At 40.0% G+C, this 17,948-nt stretch overlaps 1 protein-coding gene across 1 annotated transcript in view; it reads left to right on the plus strand.

Moving 5' to 3' along the window:
* The first annotated feature begins 533 nt into the window (after positions 1-533).
* SEC24D (SEC24 homolog D, COPII component) overlaps positions 534-17,948 on the plus strand; it is a 425,192-nt gene continuing 407,777 nt past the window's right edge. The window contains exon 1 of the mRNA XM_078675943.1: positions 534-747. The gene's annotated coding sequence lies outside the window, so the exon portion shown is untranslated. The remainder of the gene's footprint in view (positions 748-17,948) is intronic.

The following is a 17,948-nucleotide window of genomic DNA, read 5'->3' on the forward strand; positions in this document are numbered from 1 at the left end:
TGTAACTACCCTATGGAAATGCATTACTTGAAATAAACTGTCCCCCAGAGCTGTCTTTTGTGGGAATTAAGGATTTTTTCAATGTTTATTAACAAGAATTTGCAATGCAATAGGTCTTGCATTACTGAAAGTTTCAGCTATTGGCATTGTATTATTATTTTCAACTCCAATAGGTCAAACTTTCAGTAATGCGAGACCTATTGAATTGCAAATGCTTGTTGGTGATGCCGTTACCATTCGATTTAGTGGTTTTGTAACCTGGCAGATGCCACTGTTTTGGTTCCAATCTGGAACTCTGACAAGTATAAAACAAACTATGCCAGCCTTCTAATTTTGGGGACGTTGTAAATTCAAACCTGATTTACTTATGAACAGCTCTTTGTATAAAAATATATCCATTGTAGTATCTGGCGTGCTGTGCATCACGAACGATCACAATCATGAAAATTGCCTCTTAGCTGCTAGGAATATTGCTGTTATTTTAACGTATCTACATCATTTGGTATGGCTAGCCCGTTCGGGCGTCTTTCTACGGGAGATTGCGCTTCCTTTGCGGTGCGAGTGGTGACAGTGTTGCGAAGGCAGCTCAGGCCGCGCGTGCCCAAGCTCGCGCCTGGGTGCGCGCAGTGTATTGACGTGGCACTCCATTGAACTACTGCTGTGTAGCAGCCGGTGCTGAGCGGGGCATACCTGGGGGAGGCGCCGGGTGCTGGAGGCACAGAGGAAGGGAACAGCCTCACGGAACAGGTGAGCACTACTTCCCTGACCCAAGAGACCGGGTTCGAGACACGTAGAACATCCCAGGTTTAAGGGAGACTGAAACTAGGATGGGCGCTGACGGCTGTGTATGTGATGTGTCACTGTTATGTATGCCGTGTTGTCATTTTTTGCGAGCACATTCAGTGTTACTGACTGTTATTTTTCTTAAATAATAAAGCCAATAATTTGTTATTATGTTGTGTGTGTTTATATAAGTATACAACGCTTGTATTAGTGTCTGGGTTGTATGCCGCGCAGCTTCAGCAAATGAAGTGTGTTTGTGTTAGAAACAGTTCAGTGTGTTTCTGTCAGCAAAGTATAGCTTTGTGCCCGTTGTCATCATGTCGGGTTTATCATTACACTTTTTTCCCCGTGTTGTCTATTAATACATTGGAGTTGTCTATGTGCTTCGTGCATGTGTGCAGTATTAAGTTTTATCTGATTAACTTTTTCATTTGTGCATCGTTTGTATCAACGTTTCTGTTGGTGCCGAATTCTTCTGTCACTTTTGTGTTGTGTTTCTTGTCTGTTTATTAGCATTTCTTGACTGTCTAATTGATCTGTATGCCATGTTTGTCTATGTTACGTCACTTTTGGTTGTTAGTCTTCTCTGCCTTGTATGTCCGAGACGTGTGTGTTTGTCCACTAGAGTTGTTTCTGTTGGTGTAGGGTACTTTCTAGTTTGTGTTGCTCTGCTGTGTGTGTTTCTGGTGCCTGCCGCTAGCGAGTGTGCGCGCGCACTGTGTGCTGCATACATATTTCGTCTGTTTTTGCCCGGCTCTGGGGCATGCTTGACGTGGCACTCCTGCTGTTTACCCGTCTAGTCCACGTGTTGATCAGGCAGTGTGGTGCATCATCTGTCACCGACTACCTCCGCACTTTGCCCTGGCGGTCAGGGAGGTGTGTGAGTCAGCCTTCCGCCCCTCCCAGAGGTGATCCCCGCCAACAGCTGACTGCAGAACAAGGGCCTGCCCCAGCGTTCACCGTCCAAAGCTCAGCCTGCCACGTACCCCACTCTGCGCCGAAGCGAAGGAAGTGCGTGCAGGCTAGAGCCGAAGCCAGATACCTGTGCTGACGCTGCACGGCCCTCCCTGTAGAGCCTCTCGCACACTTTAACTCTTTCTGCGAGTGAGAGTACCTAATTTTTTAAAGAAGAAAAGTGTAGGCTTTTCCACATCTCGGGGGTATAAATACAGCAAGAATCAGAGGTGTAGAGTAACCTGAGGATTGGGTCAGTGGGCGGCTCAGAGGTGTGGCCAGAAAGAGCAAAACATGCCAATTTTGTTTGGCATTTCACTGCCCAGTTACAGTTGATTACTTTATTTAATTCAACCAATTGATACACTTTATTTAAGGTTTAATATGAGTTACTGACATTAAAATACTTTCACAAAGTGGGATGTGTTCCCAATCGCAGAATGTCCCAAATACGCTTACAGTTGTAATCTCCAAGCCATTTGTCACTGAGCCATGCAGTTTCTGTCATCAGCACTTCTCCTTTTTTACACAATAGCATTTCAAACACGAATGGTAAAATATCCTAGTTTGCAAATGTTTTCCACATAATTATTACTCTGCCATATTTGCCACATAATACACCATCTGTTGCATAATCTGACGATTTTAACAAAAAAATTGTTTGTCGCTCAAACGGAGCAAAAGTTACTAAAAAATGTGACTTGTATTGCTGCGAAGTGGTGGGCCCTCTGCAAAGATTGAGCGGTCACCTTCCTCACTGCTGCATTTGTATGTTACATGGTACTAATGAGGCAAAATCTTTGCAGAGACTGTTAGTATGTGTAAAAATGTCAAATAATAAAGTATCAGAAAGTGTACTGCATTACGCTGTAGGCTTTTTTTTTGCTGCATAATTTAGTCAACACTGCAACATAATTTTGTCCTCCATTGCTGCATAATTCCAGTGGCCCAAATGCATGCAGCACGTGTTAAGTGTTTGCGCATGAAGCAGAGAGACTGTGAAGTTTGTGAACTTTGTTTGGTGTGCTTGCAAATCCTGCACCGCCGATCCCTGGTGAATTGCACTACTACTACTAAAACAAGGTCAGTGGAGGTACAAATGGGTGAGGCGCACTAGCCTCAAGGGTCTTGTCACCTCAGTAACAAAGTCACTGTCTCTCTAGGGCAGTGGTCTTCAAACCTTTTAATGCTGTGTCCTCCCCAGTGAAAAAATAAAATTCATTGCCCCCCCTCAATTATTCTATTAAGTTGGCTCAACTTATTTAAACCCATTACAAACAGGAGCTAAGAGGAAAAAGACACAGGTTGCCCTCCACTCCCAATTATTCATAACGAAAAACCTGCTCTATATCGGATGAATAGAATATCCTGAACATCACCTGCCTCCCTTACTAGTGAGGATACTTATAGTACAAGCAACACTTCTGCTGTACTTACAGGGTGTTCCTATCCCCTTCCTATAAAAACACTCTTGTCTGTGTCTATGACTCCACCACCAGTTCCTAACACCCAGTCAACATAAAAAAGTGTGTGAAAAATGTGTGGCAAGTGGGAAGGTACCTCTCGGAAACAACCGCCAGGGAACTACTGATAGGTACTCATCAGTGTGTTCCACTTATCATCATCGGTAACCTTTCCACTGGAAATTAAATGTGCAGATAATTAGCTAAATAAAGAAAAAAAAAAGAAAAGTATTACATCGTCATAAAACCGCAAACCGAGTATACGTTAATAGGAAAAACCTACGGAGCTGTTCAGCAATAAAGACAGCTGTAGCCTTTGATCCAGTTGAGGCTTCCAGCACTTGCCTTATCACTGCCCCACATGTAACTTGCATAACTCAACAAAACACACCAGATATAGCCTCTAAAGTTAGTAGTAGTCCCGATGAGAGACTTAAAACAAGACACATCATTTCGTATTGCCCTTTCAGATCTGGACACAGCTTTAAGGAGGAGTAACCGCAGTATGCTGCAATTTACAAATCAGTGTAAATAAATACCAACTATACACCAACTTCACTTGCTATTCTGAAACTCGAGTATAAGGCAAACAGTCTCTAGGTCCTTCTTATATTGACTCATGCAGTCATACAGACATGCACAGTATCATATTTACATTATTTTCATTTTGGCCATAAACCAAACAGCAGTGCTGTGGATTAAACAATAAAGTATTAGAAAATGTTAGAAAGGCATCAAACAGTTGCTAACAGTAAACACCATTATCAAATAAAAATGATATATTGTCATTTTTAAGAACTGTATTTTGATTAGCATCAAGTATCTCATATCGGAGAGCAAAATGGCCAGAGACCCGTTATGACTTTTACAAACCACATAACATTAGTACGTTTATTGTCCTGGTCTTTTCATTTACTCTAACCCGAGTTGACTACCACAAGCATTTTTATGTCAAAATGCACCAAAAAGTACAGTACTTTGTGGCCTACCTTGTTTTGGGCTTGAAAGAAACAGAACATATCACCTTCCTGCTGTCTCTTCTGCTACTGGTTACTGTACATGCAAAACCTTGTGTCTAGTCTACAAACTTTTAGATGGCTGTGCACCAGGCTACCTATCACAACTGATGTTTCTGTTCATATCGAACAGATATTTACTTAAGATGCCCAGAACAATATTTTGTGGTGGGCTAGAAAGTTTTTAGTGTGCTGTTATGTTCTGTTATCTTGTCTAGCATTTGTGTAGTGCACAGCTCTTAGTAGGGTAGCACTTTATCGCTGAAAACTGTTCAGAGCTGCTGCAGATTTTCCTGGTTGGAGAGCCTATGGATGTAATATGTTTGTGATGTGGTGCGTGAATTCTTGAAGATGTCACTGCTCGTATACCTATCGATGGTACATTGCACTCTATGCAGCTTTTGTTGCATCTCATTTCTGTCAGAGGCCAGGATATCTTGTTCCTTGTAGTTATGGTGAGATTAGGACCATTCAGGGGTTTGAATTTTGAAGTGACATGCTTTTATGGGTTCCCAAAGGCAAAGTAAACTTTATTTGTAGTTTCCTTTTCTTGATGGCAAGGAAGTTCCCGTTGTGCTGGCTTGGACTGAGAAGGATCAGCTTCCAAGCTGAAATTCCAATCCCGAGGCTTATCCCTATCGAACTCTCTCCCACTGGTTCGCTGCATCAATGCAGGATTTTGAAAGTACTAGAAATAGTTAAAAACATACCTCTTCCACCAAGCATGTGGACTAGTCCATATGTAATTATTTCTATCCCCTTGCTCTCTGTACCTTCTCCCCCTGAGAAGCGAGTGCTATACAAAAACAAGAAATACAATAATATAAATGTCAATAGTAAAAGTATAAGCATCATCTAGTCCTTGATATCCTGCCTACAGATTTAGAAGTTACTCTGTGAAGATATTAGAGTAACGTTTTCAATAATGTGGTATTTAGTGTTACAGACTTGCATCTGACTTCACCGTAATAAGTATACCCTTCATAGCGGTAGTCATTTACTTTAGCTCAAATAAAAGAAATGCATACCCACTATACTAATTTCAAAACCTGATACCTTTTAGTTTCACGCAGATCTCAGTTTCTGGCACATTAACTGACAATGTGTTGTAATGGTGGTCTCCGAGTAAAAGCCCATGATTCTAAATGTTTGAAGGTTTATTAAAGAAAACAAAAAACTCACAAGGGTTCCATGGAAGCAGGAGCTCCATATGTGCACAGCTCAGCATCCTGCACTACATGGCCTGATGATGATATCCGACAAATCATTCTAAGAACTTCACATACATGGATGTAACTTATACTGAAAAGAAAATACATTAATTTACATTCTGTGACATCTCAGAAAATCAAAATAGGAAAAATGAAGAAACTCCTAAAGAAGCAAAAATAAAATTAATTTGAAACCGTCATTTAGTCTTGCTGCAAAATGCACTTACCTACTGCCTACTCTTTGTATCATTATGTTGAGCACCATTGTTTGATCTACCAGACTCTACATCAATCAACCCACAATGGATTATCAGAATCACTTTGACCATTCAAAATGTTCTTTTGCCCTTGTTTCAGAACAATCACAAAACTTTTATTCCACCATTTTTATATTTGAGTAACACTTCCCTGGCAGTTACTTTTCTTACTTGTATTGATTTTGAATACACCGATTTCCCTTTGAGAACTTTTCCTGGTTTGTGAACAAGCATACAATCATTAACTACAATTTTGTTTCCTTTTGACCTTGTAAATAAATCATGGTACTATTTAGTACACAACTTTTTGTTCAACATATGCTCTTTTACTATTTTTTTTCCTTGCACGCTCAATATTCTACGAATCAATCCAAGAAGGGGTCCAGGAAGGTGTCAACATTGTTTTGACATCTCTTCCGCTCAGAAATTTGACTGGTGAAATGCCTTATACTGTGTGTTGTGATAACTCCATACTTTAATTCGGAGATATCTCGCAACATCCATTTTGTTAGCTAGAGCTCTTTGTATTCCTTCTTTTAAAAATCTATTTATGCAATTTATAATGCCATTGGCTGATGGACAGTATAAAGGAACCTTTTCCTGTTTACTACCATACAGTTATAGGAATTGTATTAATGTTCCAAAAACAGATTGTGTGCCATTGTCTGATTCCGAGTGCCAATGGAACCCTTTCAAAGCTAAATACCCCTTTCAAATGTTTGATAACCACATTAGTAGTAGGATTCCTTAAGAATACACTCATTTACAAAATGTGTCTATCAAGACACCTAAAAATCTAGTATCTACTGTTACCACATTATATGATCCTGTAACTTCAATTGAAACTCTCCCAAGGTCTCCCTGACATTCTTGAGAGGATCATGGGTTCCTTTGTAAGTTTCTAAAGCGTGTCGGAAAGCAAACATCCCTTACATTTATCCATGTATAAAAAACACTACCATTCCTTGATGGCTACCAATAATATTCTCAAAATCTTTTTTGGGAAGCAGTAGAGCCTAACTTGTCTTCATGTGTTAATTTCACTTATCTCTCTCTCAGAATCTGTGTAGGGATACATAAACCATTCCTCACTAAATATTCACCTTCCTCAGGTGCAACTTGAGTAAAACATCTCACATTGGCATTCACATTTCTATTCAATGACAACCCATTACTTAAAAATGTCTTTGCTATATTAATTTGATCATCGCTCTCACAGGCTGTTTTCCACTTATTTTTACCAGTTGCACCACCCAAATTTTCCATAGCATCTACGGCAGCAACCGCACAGTATTGCTCATCTGACTCAAACTCATTATCCACACCTTTTTTTCTGGCATCCTGGACAGACACTACTAGGCAGACAGTCTACAAGTACTTCAGGAGCATTGCCTCTTTCCTTCCTGTTTCATTCTTTATTTATGAAACAATCAGTATAATAAAAAAAAACATAAATTCATTAGAAATTAAATGCATTCTATTCATAAAAGCATCATATACGTAACCAAGCACTCTCAACACTCATCCTTAAATACTAATATTTAAAACAAACTTGGAAGAGAGAGTCATCCATAATATGTGAGATACATTTTATATCACAGGATCCACATCACCTAATAGATTCTATCTCATCAGAGTCTTTTTCCTATATAGCTTTCTTTGTTTCTAAGTCAAATGGGCTAGTAATCCCATTTTTGGCTTAGTCACTTCAAGCCTTCATCAGGATGGATGAAATTCCAGCTATATGTCTGTTGCATCATCTTGTGCAAATGTATCTATAATAAACAAGAATATTCAAATCAATTATCTTACATTCATATGTATTATATGCTTCTTCCCCAAGAGGGAGGACTCCCCACAATTCCCTCTAGGCAAGACCGTAAAGTTTCATTAGTCCAAAGTGCATACAGAACAGAAAGGATTTTGTCTTAAATATTACCCAGCCATTGTTTCTCATTCAAAACTATTCAGTGATTCCCCACTGTGATTTGGTCTTCGAATGCCATAATGATTCACCCTTTACTGTGACATTAATAATGCAGTTGTCTAAACCAGTGGTTCCCAAACTTGTTAGAACCACAACCCACTTTTTAGAATGACAAACTTTCGTGACCCATCTACCTTTCATAGACATGAGGATGGGTGATTTTTGAATGCTACTTAAGCATTGTGTGGTAGTGCATTGTCTTTAACAGTTAGCACATTTTCCATTGAAATGGGCACCTACTTGCACGTACAGCTAGCTTTACTGATAAAAGTATGCAGCACTCAAACAATGTGTGGAAATGAGCTTTCTTTGAATATTTATCCTTTGTGCATCACCAATTAAATTGGCTTTGTGTTTACATCACACTATTAGTATTTCCAGCACACAATTTAGAATTGCACAAATGTACTTCATTTTTGCTTTCCTAACTGCTGAATGCATAACGTTTATTTACAGGTATTTACATTTTGTTGTGTGTTGCTAAAAAAGACATCCTAAGATTATCACACAATTCACTTTTAAAACTCCTCTCACTTTGCAATCAGCAAAAGAAAAGTAAAAATCCATCCCATGTTAAAAGAAGTGCAGCAACTTGTTAGAAGGCAGAGCCTGACATTTCACCTCTTTTGTTGAAGTACTGCAAATGTGACAAGATAAATACATAATTTTAAGGCATCTTTATTGCTTGGGCTTTCCTGACCCGCCAAAAATCAGCTCAACATTATAATCATTATTAAAAAAATATTTAACTTGCAACTTTATTCGTCTGTTCCTCACGTCTGTAGGTGTCAGTAAGCCTTATATTGATTGTGTGTGTGTATGTATGTATGTGTGTATATATATATATATATATATATATATATATATATATATGTATATATGTGTGTATAGTATAATTTTGCTATAATTGATTGTTGAATTAATTGTAAAGTTACCTATTATCCGGTATTCAACTGTACATATTTTTGGTGTTTTTAGGACTATGCACTTTTATGGTCCTCGAGACCGAAATAAATTTATCGAATGGAATGGCATATATATTTTTTCTTATCACCTCCCAACACTTTCTTTCAAATTTTTCTTTTGATCTTTTCCCAGGATCCTAGAAATATGGCTTAGTCATCATTATCACTAAATAACCAGACCTTGAAACCTTTTTGGGAAGTGAAAGCCACTCAAGCGTCTGTCTGAAAACGTGATCGTTACTGTGTAGCAATTTTCGGAGTTCCACACCTTTTTTGTCTTCAGGTGGTCATTTTTGGTACTCTCAGCCTATAAAAGGCTTCAGTATATAGAAAGATGTAGGATTATTAAAAAGTTTTATTTTATGTGTTCCATAATTTAAGTAAACTAAAGACAATAGGAGAAAGCTCAACAAATAGAAGCTATTGACACTGCCAAAAGACAATGCAATCACATATCGCTAAGACACTACACTGGCTAAAACGTCAAGTCTGCATTGTCTATGTGATGTGGTGAATTGCATACTGTGCAGTAATCTCTGAGCTTTCAGAAAAGCCCTTACAACCTGGCTATTCAATTCTGTATAGATATCCAATTCTCAACAGGTTCTCTATTACGCTATCATTAGCCAGTGCCAAGGCACCTATGTGTATTTGTGTGCTTAACAAGTTCATTTAGCATAACATAACATAAATAGCCACCCCCCCCACTCCCCTCCCATCTTGGAGAAAAAGACTATACAGGGCAAAGAATTGCACAGATCAAGGACATAGGAGACGAAGACTCTCCCACTGACTACGCACAGTATCTGGAATTAACCCCCCTCCCAGTCCTTGCACCCTATTGCCTCCGTGAAGAGTGCTTCATTGCTGTCAGTAAGGTTTATGCTACATTAATACCTATGCATGTATAGCTACCAGTAGACTTGTTTGCTAAATAAACACTTCACTTTTAAGTAAATGCATAGTTTCAGTATACACAACCATGGGTTCATGTGTGCTGTGAACATGATTGTTGATATAATTTGAATCTAGAAAATGTGAATAGTGTTTTGTTACGTTTAAGCCCTTCAGATTTGAACTATTTTCATGCATTCTATTCTCTTCTCTTCTCTTCTCATGATCTCACTATCTTTTGTTTTTCTTTTTTTACCTGTCTGCCGTCAGGATCTTTGCTTCTCTCAACATTTTTTGAATGTCTTCATCATAAACTCAGCTGCAGTGGCCGCTTCCTTTTCTTGTTAAGTTCCTTCCACTTAACCTTTTTGCTCTCAATCCTAATATGGCTTTCTCTGCCCTACGTCTCTGCCTTACATCTCTGCCTTACAATCTGCTATGATTCAACTTACCTAACAAAATCATAGGTGAATTTGTAGGAGCGCCACACTAACCAGGGCACAGCATACTAATTCTGTAATGGAAAGTTGGACTCCTAAATGTCACTGATTCGCTACGAATTGGGCCCAGGATGAAGGTTTAGTCATGTACAGCACAACACAGCGATCACAGTACAATGACAATGGATGCTCTACCAGAGTTCTTACTTTACAAGAAGAAAATATATTTACAGGGCTAATAGTAACCAAACAATGAAACTCGTAGAATCTAATAAAGCAATAAAATAACACAGTACAATGCATATGACACACAGAACGTCCACGTTACACGTGTTACCAGAACACCTACAAAATTACACACTATAAAAGGTGCATCCCTTAAAAGAAGAAATAAATATTCTAACAAGAGTGCAATCAGTTGCCTCGTGGAGTCTTGTTATGCTGAAATCTTGCAACCACAAGATCCTAGCATCTTTTGGCCAAGGGATCCTTAACCAGGGGCATAGTTAGTGAAAGGGGCACACAAGGGAAATCTTTGTTTGAGCCTGTGGCACAAAGACACTAGAACCCTCTTCACAATATCTAGATCTGTGGAGGACTAAGGCTAACCTAATACTGGGTCTTTGCACTACAGTGGCCGTCCTGGTGTGCATTTGCAACAGTTCTGCTGGTACCCAGACTAACACAGTGGCCTGTGTTAATGTAGATTAGAGAAAAAGGTTGGAGGTTCCACACTGATGTAAAAAAGCAATAAAACAATAATACAAGCACTAGTAGAAATTGGACTGAAAGAATCCTTAGCAAGGCACTCGCACTTAGCAAGGCACTCGCACTTATCTGGTTTTAGCATGACTCCTTTTGTGTTCGTGCTTGTCTCAGGTAAAGCAGACATGCTTTATTGTGAAGCCACGCTCATGAGTACAAGGGATTAAAAGATAAAGCGTAGAATAGGACTATGCAGATGCCATACTGAGTGAGAAATAAACAAGGAAGAGGAGAGAGGTGATCTACGGTGGCGAGAAGACGAGAGTATTATGGCGCCACACTAGTTTTTTAGATCCGTGGTAGGACTGTCGCTACACAAATTATGTCCTGGTGACCGAGGCGGCATATTTGGCGAAAATCACTTTGAAACCATAAAAGTGAGTCCTCGAACTATATAGAAGAAAAGTGGACAGGTGTATACCCAGAATAAATATACCCTATCAGTCACGACTCCCGAAATCCAACTGGAAACGTTTTTCAAAGTATTGGTGCAACATAATTCTATATGTATGCTCAAGCCCGAGTCCTGATGAGGCCCAGAATTTAAAGGGGCTGAAACGCGTCGACAACCTTGGAAACGGACACCCAATGAAGTCAAATTTGGTGACAATTAAGAAAAGAGCAGTTTAAAACAGTAGGGATAAAATAATCTATTTTAAGGAAACTGCGAAAGTAGGGTGTACCAGTAAGATTACGGAATACTCTTTAGATAACAAGGTATAGAGTATCCATTTAAAGAATAGGGGCTATTTTTGAAACATTATGTAAATAATGTAGTCAATTTTAAAAATTTTCACTTTTTCAATTTCTAATTTCTTTTTGAGATTTATGTATGTTGTGTGATAACTTTGTATATATTGCTTTTTTAGATTTAAAGAACCCAAAAGAATTGTATCTTTGTTTGAAAAAGAAATGTGGAAAGTAAAATAATAAATATACAAAAAAAAGATATAAGTGAATAAAATACACTATATAAAGAATATATATAATTTTTGGATTGATTTCTTTAGGTTTCAGGATGTAAATGAAATATATAACTGAGTTGATTTATTTCTGAAAAATTATGTAAGGTCAGATGGGTAATTGATAGACCTATCTGTAATAAGTATTTATACATATTGGTTCCATAGCATCATTTTTGTTATTGAAGTATACTGAGTGAGAATGACGCTAAATGATAGTATTGAGTACATTACCTCTTCATCTTCCTTCTGCATTCAGGAGAATTGTGGTAATGGGTTACCGGTATGTAATCTACGCATTTACCCTCCATGGCGTGAGAGCATATGTCATGACATGACAAAAAAAGAACTTGTCCACCATCTAGCCACTATGCCTTAACATAAGACAAACAATCTATATTCATGTTTACTTGTTTTGTACGTCTGAATTATTTGTATTGAAGTGTTTTATATTTGTATGTATACATATATTAAACGTCTTTGCTATGTTATCAAATATAGTATGTCTTATTAGTTAATAAAATGCTTTATCATGAATTTATATTAATAAGATGAAGTTTTTAATTTAATGTTGAGTACACTGAGTCAATGTCCATATCAATGTGTTTAACACAGGTCGATATATGACAAGTTAATTGCCTAGGTTATTTGCTTTCATATGTATTTTCCCTGCCCTAGTGCTTAGTGTGCTTTGCATGGGGCCCCTTTGTTTCTCTATCCATTTGCCTTTGTGTGAAGCCAGGCTCTTAAAAGTACCAGGGATTAAAAGATAAAGCGAAGAATCGGACTATGCAGATACCATACTGAGTGAGAATGAGGCTGAATGATCGTATTGAGTACATTACCTCCTCATCTCCCTTCTGCATCCAGGAGAATTGTGGTAATGGGTTACTGGTATGTAATCTACGCATTTACCCTCCATGGCGTGAGAGCATATGTTCTGGTGAGCCTGACTGTGGGAGGGATCTGTGGACATTTGTGCTTCTCAAGTTTGAAAGTTGATGATATTGAAAAAGACATGACTGATCATTTTGACTCCTCTGCTGCAAATTGCACATTTAGAGGCATGCCTCACAGCATAAACCTTTAGGTTTTCTGTTAGCTAATCCGATTATTGTTGTCCAAAATTGAACTTCTTTCAAGCAACTTGTTTCCATTCCCACTCATATATTAATTGCTTTTCCTTGTGTAACAACCAACAACACTTGCCTGCAAATTATCTCATTGTTCCTTCAAGTAAGATAAAGACATTCCACACATAGGCCTTGCAGAGTCCATAGAAAATGTTATATATATGTAAAAAGGTTTCTGATGCCTTTTGGGATATTGTGCCAAGTCTGCCTCCGATTTAAAATCAGCAGAAACGTAAAGGCTTGGCATTGTCTTGTAATGGCTCTGTATAGGAATAAAGTGATTGTAAGTGGGTTACTCAGCAGAAGGTATACCATGAGTTATGGTATGAGGTCCATGATGCCTCAAAAATAGAGAATGTATTGTGCCTAGACTTAGTACCAGTTGAATTGGCGTGCTTGCATTGAAGGTGCATTTATATAGTACTTGATACACATGACAATGGGCTGAAATAGTTCTGCAGATGGAAGACACTGTTCTGTATCGGTTGTGTTTGGTTTGTAGTGTGACATATGTAGGAGTACTTGGATGTTTTGTGTGGTAACCAGAGTTATGTTCATATTTTGTCATATGTTTCTGCACCTGGAGGTGTGTGGAGGGGCAAAACGTAGTGAGATAGGATTCTTAAGACTTTGTTGTCCTGAATTGGAAGGATGTGGGTTGCACTGGAAACCCACATTGGAAGTATTTTGGTGTTACGTTTATTTCTTTTTATTTTATCACTGCATTTATGCATGGGGCGGGAGGATTGAAAATGAGTGATGGATATGTGTGTGGTAATGCCTACCTTCCTTGTGGGGGGGTTTGGGTCTGGGTATTGTTTGAGTTTGATTATGAGTTCTGTGCCATCCATAGCTGCCTTCTTAAGGAGAGTGGTTCTGGCTCTTGGTCAGTGTGATTCTACCTCACCTCTTGGAGAAAAGTCAAGCTGTTACCTCCTTCCTGATTTGGATGCTTCTTGTCCTTGCAGATAGAGAGTTCTATCATTTTGCTGCCTATACAGAGAGTTCCCTGTAGCACACTTTCCTTTAGGTTGGGGCTTTCAGCAGTTATTCCAGTCTAGAGCAAACTATTTTACTCTGTGAATGTCTTTGCAGTCTTACGTGGATAAAGAATCAGCTCATGCATTGATGGCCCTATGCTTAATACACAGTGCCTTCAGGGGGAGCGTTAGGCTTTGTGTAGCCATGAAAGCACTTGGAGGTCTGGTGTTATGTCGTCATTCAGGCATTACTGTAAAGGTTGTCTTGCTACTGCATTTTAAATTCTTACTCCTTAGTATCTCTAATAATAAATATATCACTAACAACTCCCTTTAATTGACATTAAAGTTGACATGACGACATTTGTCTTACTTCATAATCCTCCCTTTTCATCTCTAAATAACAGACTATACCCCAAGACACATTTTACCTTTTGATCGGTCATAAATTTAAAGTCAATGATTCGTTTTAAGGAAATCAGATTCACAGTTGAACCTGCCAGCAGCTATTTCATATATAATAAATCAGGCCCATGCCAGCCACCGCTGTGGCAGCCTGGACAGACACCGATGTAAGTCACTGTTCAAGCCTAATACAGCACTAGAGTGTTAGTAGCCTGAGGTTAAGCAGCTTTTGTACATAAACTATACTTAAATCCATCTTGTTATTTTAGTTTCCCTTAAGTCAACATACCTATAAAGGATTCGTGGAATACATTTTTATTTAAAAGCTGTCGGAGCTTCCCTCATGATACCTCCCTCAAACAAACCCATGGAACTTTTTAATCCATTCCTCATACCCATAGAACACTGCCTTATTATCAGCTCCTCTGCTATGTCATTCAAATCCCATATATGGTTGATGTAAGGCCAGATTGTATCCCACACAAGATATTTGACTTGGGTGCACAGTTTTTCTGCTTGCTTGACTAAATACAAATATTCATAATCACACAATGGGAGAGAGAGAAGTACATGGGGGTACGCCCACTCACCTTCCCAGAACAGATTAATATTCAAAGAAAGAGTGGAGCCCAGTAGAATCAGTGTGAAACTGAAGTCTCAGGAATATTTTTGAAAGACCCTCATCCACTAGTGTTTACTAGTGGCAAGCTTCATCGGGTTGTCACTCCAGATACCTACTGTATCAGAGTAGTCTCAACCTTCACAAGGATGAAGCACATCTAAATGTTCTTAAGTTGGATGAAGTCTGTGGTTAAACTGGCTAAAATAACCTCCAACTCCTAGTCGGCTTTATTACTAATCACTGGAGTCAGAGTACGATTAAAAACAGAAGGAGATGTGAAAGTCTGAATAAATCAATGATCCCTTGCATCTAACTGGGTATATGGTCTACATGTTTCAGCCAAACATCCCCACCCAGGTCCTGAGAATTTCATCAGGACCTATGCGTACAAATCCCTAGTGTAAATACCAGGACAGAATCCTATTACTAGAATCACAGTGGTGTATTAATCATGGAAGCACAATCACTTAAAATCTTCCAGGGTACAATAGCCTTTGACCTGTAAAAGATGACCCTATGGAGCTATAGAGAGCCCATCCGTAAAATATTGACAATTTTATTTATCTTGACCCTCAGTTTTGTTTCTTACTCGCATGAGCTCGTGACATCTTTAATATGTTCAGTGGAGTAGTGTTCCCTACCCTCGGAGTCAACTATTTTATCGACATGGTAGTGGTCTTCCCGCGCTTTGATTTTCCCAGCTAGTGTGCGGCCCGGTCTCCCTCCCTCACCATATCGCCTGGCCACTTGTCTGCGGTTGGTGTATTGTATTTCTGTCTCCGCAGCTGAGTCGTATTCATGAATCAGTTTGGATGCGCGATAGTGTATCTAGGGAAGGGTTGTATGTGTATTCACTCTCGAGGCTTTTTAGGGTGGCTTCCAACTTGCGAAGTTGGTTTCATAAATCTCTCAGTATTCCGGCAGTAGTGCTCATGCTGACCCCCGTAATCGTTACTTTGAACACTTCCCATAATGTGGCGGCGCTATCAACAGTGCCCTTGTTCTCCAGGAAGTTAGTTCCCATTACCTTACAAACATCATCATTATACAGTGGATCCGATCGGAAACGCCATGTGAACGGGCGGCGGGTGAGAGTAGGGATACACATGGCGAGTTGTACAGGGTTGTGGTCAGAGAGCGTTCGTGGGTGGTTAGTGACCTCCATCACCCATTCCGCTGCACTCTTGCAGAGCAGCCAGTAGTCCAGTCTGGACCAACTGTTGTGCGCAGGCGTGGCATGAGTGCCCTCTCTAGTCATAGCATTACGCAGTCTTCATATATTTACCATGCCAAATCCCAGCATAGCCTGGTTAACACTCCGAGCTACTCTGGGGGTGCGATTGCTCTGTGGGTTGGACTTATCCAGTGCAGGGTCTAAGTATGTGTTTAGGCCCCCCCCCCCATAGCCGTCACGGGCCACCGTCGGAGTTCACTATACATGCGATGGAATATTTCCAGTTCATCAGCTATATGGCCATACATGGTGATGTGAGTAAGTAATGTATCTCCCAGTTTACCCTGGACCATCGTGCACCTGCCTTCCTTGTCAGGGTAGGTGCTGTGAGGCGTAAACGGGACACCTTTTTTGACCAGTATGCTGACCCCCCTGGCATAAGATGAATAAGAGGAGGCTAACATAAACCCTGCCCAGATTTGCGCACAGTTTGCGGCCGAAGCCCTGGTCAAGTGTGCCTCTTGTAGGAATGCGATTAAGGTGCCATGGTGATTTAGATATGCGAGCACCTGCCAGTACTTCTTCGGGGAGTCCTCTAATGTTCTACGTTAGTAGTTTGTAGTCTTCACCCATAGACCCCTGTGGTGGTATAGTATATAGGTACATCAATCATCTGAATGTCATGGTGCATTGAACAAAAAGTACAGAATGTAAACATGGCTTCGATACAATCAGAAAGAACTTTCTCTGTCAAGGCTGTACAATTACATTTGCAAGTTACGAACGCTCAGTGCCCCCCTACCCACCCCCCTCCCACTACAACCTCCCATTTAGGTCGAGAATACAGTCCCCACCCCATCCCCGTAATTACCCCAAACTATAGTTAGAATTACAACCAGGTAGGGGATCACCCTCTGGGGGGTAGGAACGACAGCGAACACCCGCCGAGAGGCAGGGTGGCCAGACTGCATTTATAGCGCAATCCACTCTCTCTGAGAACACATATAGGCTAAAGACTAAAAAAGTAACCCTTCCATATTGCTTAGAGACATGCCTAAATGAGTAAAGACCCCGCTACAACGTGCCATTAACGTGTCCCAACATCATACTTTGCGATTCAGATTAACAATAGTGGACAACCAAACAAAAAGGAGGCCACCAGGGTGATCAGACAACGCAATTTCCCCAGTGGGCACCAATGTGGTTTATCTATCATTCAGCTTCACTGTGAGGCGGTGATGAAGTTAAGTTCTGGGAAGCAGTCTTAACAGATTTGCGAGGACAGATGTGTTTTGCAAATTTCAGGGCCGATTTAGAGTCCGTGAAGAAGTGTGCTTTATCTTCATGAGTGATTTTCAATTTGGTAGGCTTCAACATGGCGTATGGGATGGAGGCAGATTGCAAAATTCTTTTCACCGGCTGAAATTCCCTGCGAGCAGCCTGCACAGACGGGGTGTAGTCCGGGAAGAAGGATAAGGTGTTACCTTGATGGGTGACAGGATTTTTAGCTCTCGCTTCCGGCAGTATAGCGTCCCTATCCGCATAGTTAAGACGGCGTGCTATCACCGGGCGTGGTGGAGTCCCTGGGGCCTGCCGAGGACCAAGTGATCGGTGCGCTCTCTCCACGATCATAACCGGAGACAGCACCGCGCCGAAGAGCTCGCAGAGGAGGCCATCAATGTAGGTCTCAATCTTCAATATGTTTGGAAGGACAATTATTTAGGAACAAGGGTTTAAATAAACATGGACTGACAACAAGTGTAACTGACAACAATTACTAAATATGGAAAACCAGTGCAAAGGAACATATTATCAAAGAGATATTTTATTCAAACATATATATTTTTTAGGGATCTGGTTTTAGACATCCATTGCCGATCCAACATTAATTATCATAGTGTGCATTTTTTGCTTATTGTGCATCACAATACATTTCA

Source organism: Lissotriton helveticus, chromosome 2_1 (genome assembly GCF_964261635.1).
Source record: "Lissotriton helveticus chromosome 2_1, aLisHel1.1, whole genome shotgun sequence".
In the NCBI taxonomy this organism is placed as follows: domain Eukaryota; kingdom Metazoa; phylum Chordata; class Amphibia; order Caudata; family Salamandridae; genus Lissotriton; species Lissotriton helveticus.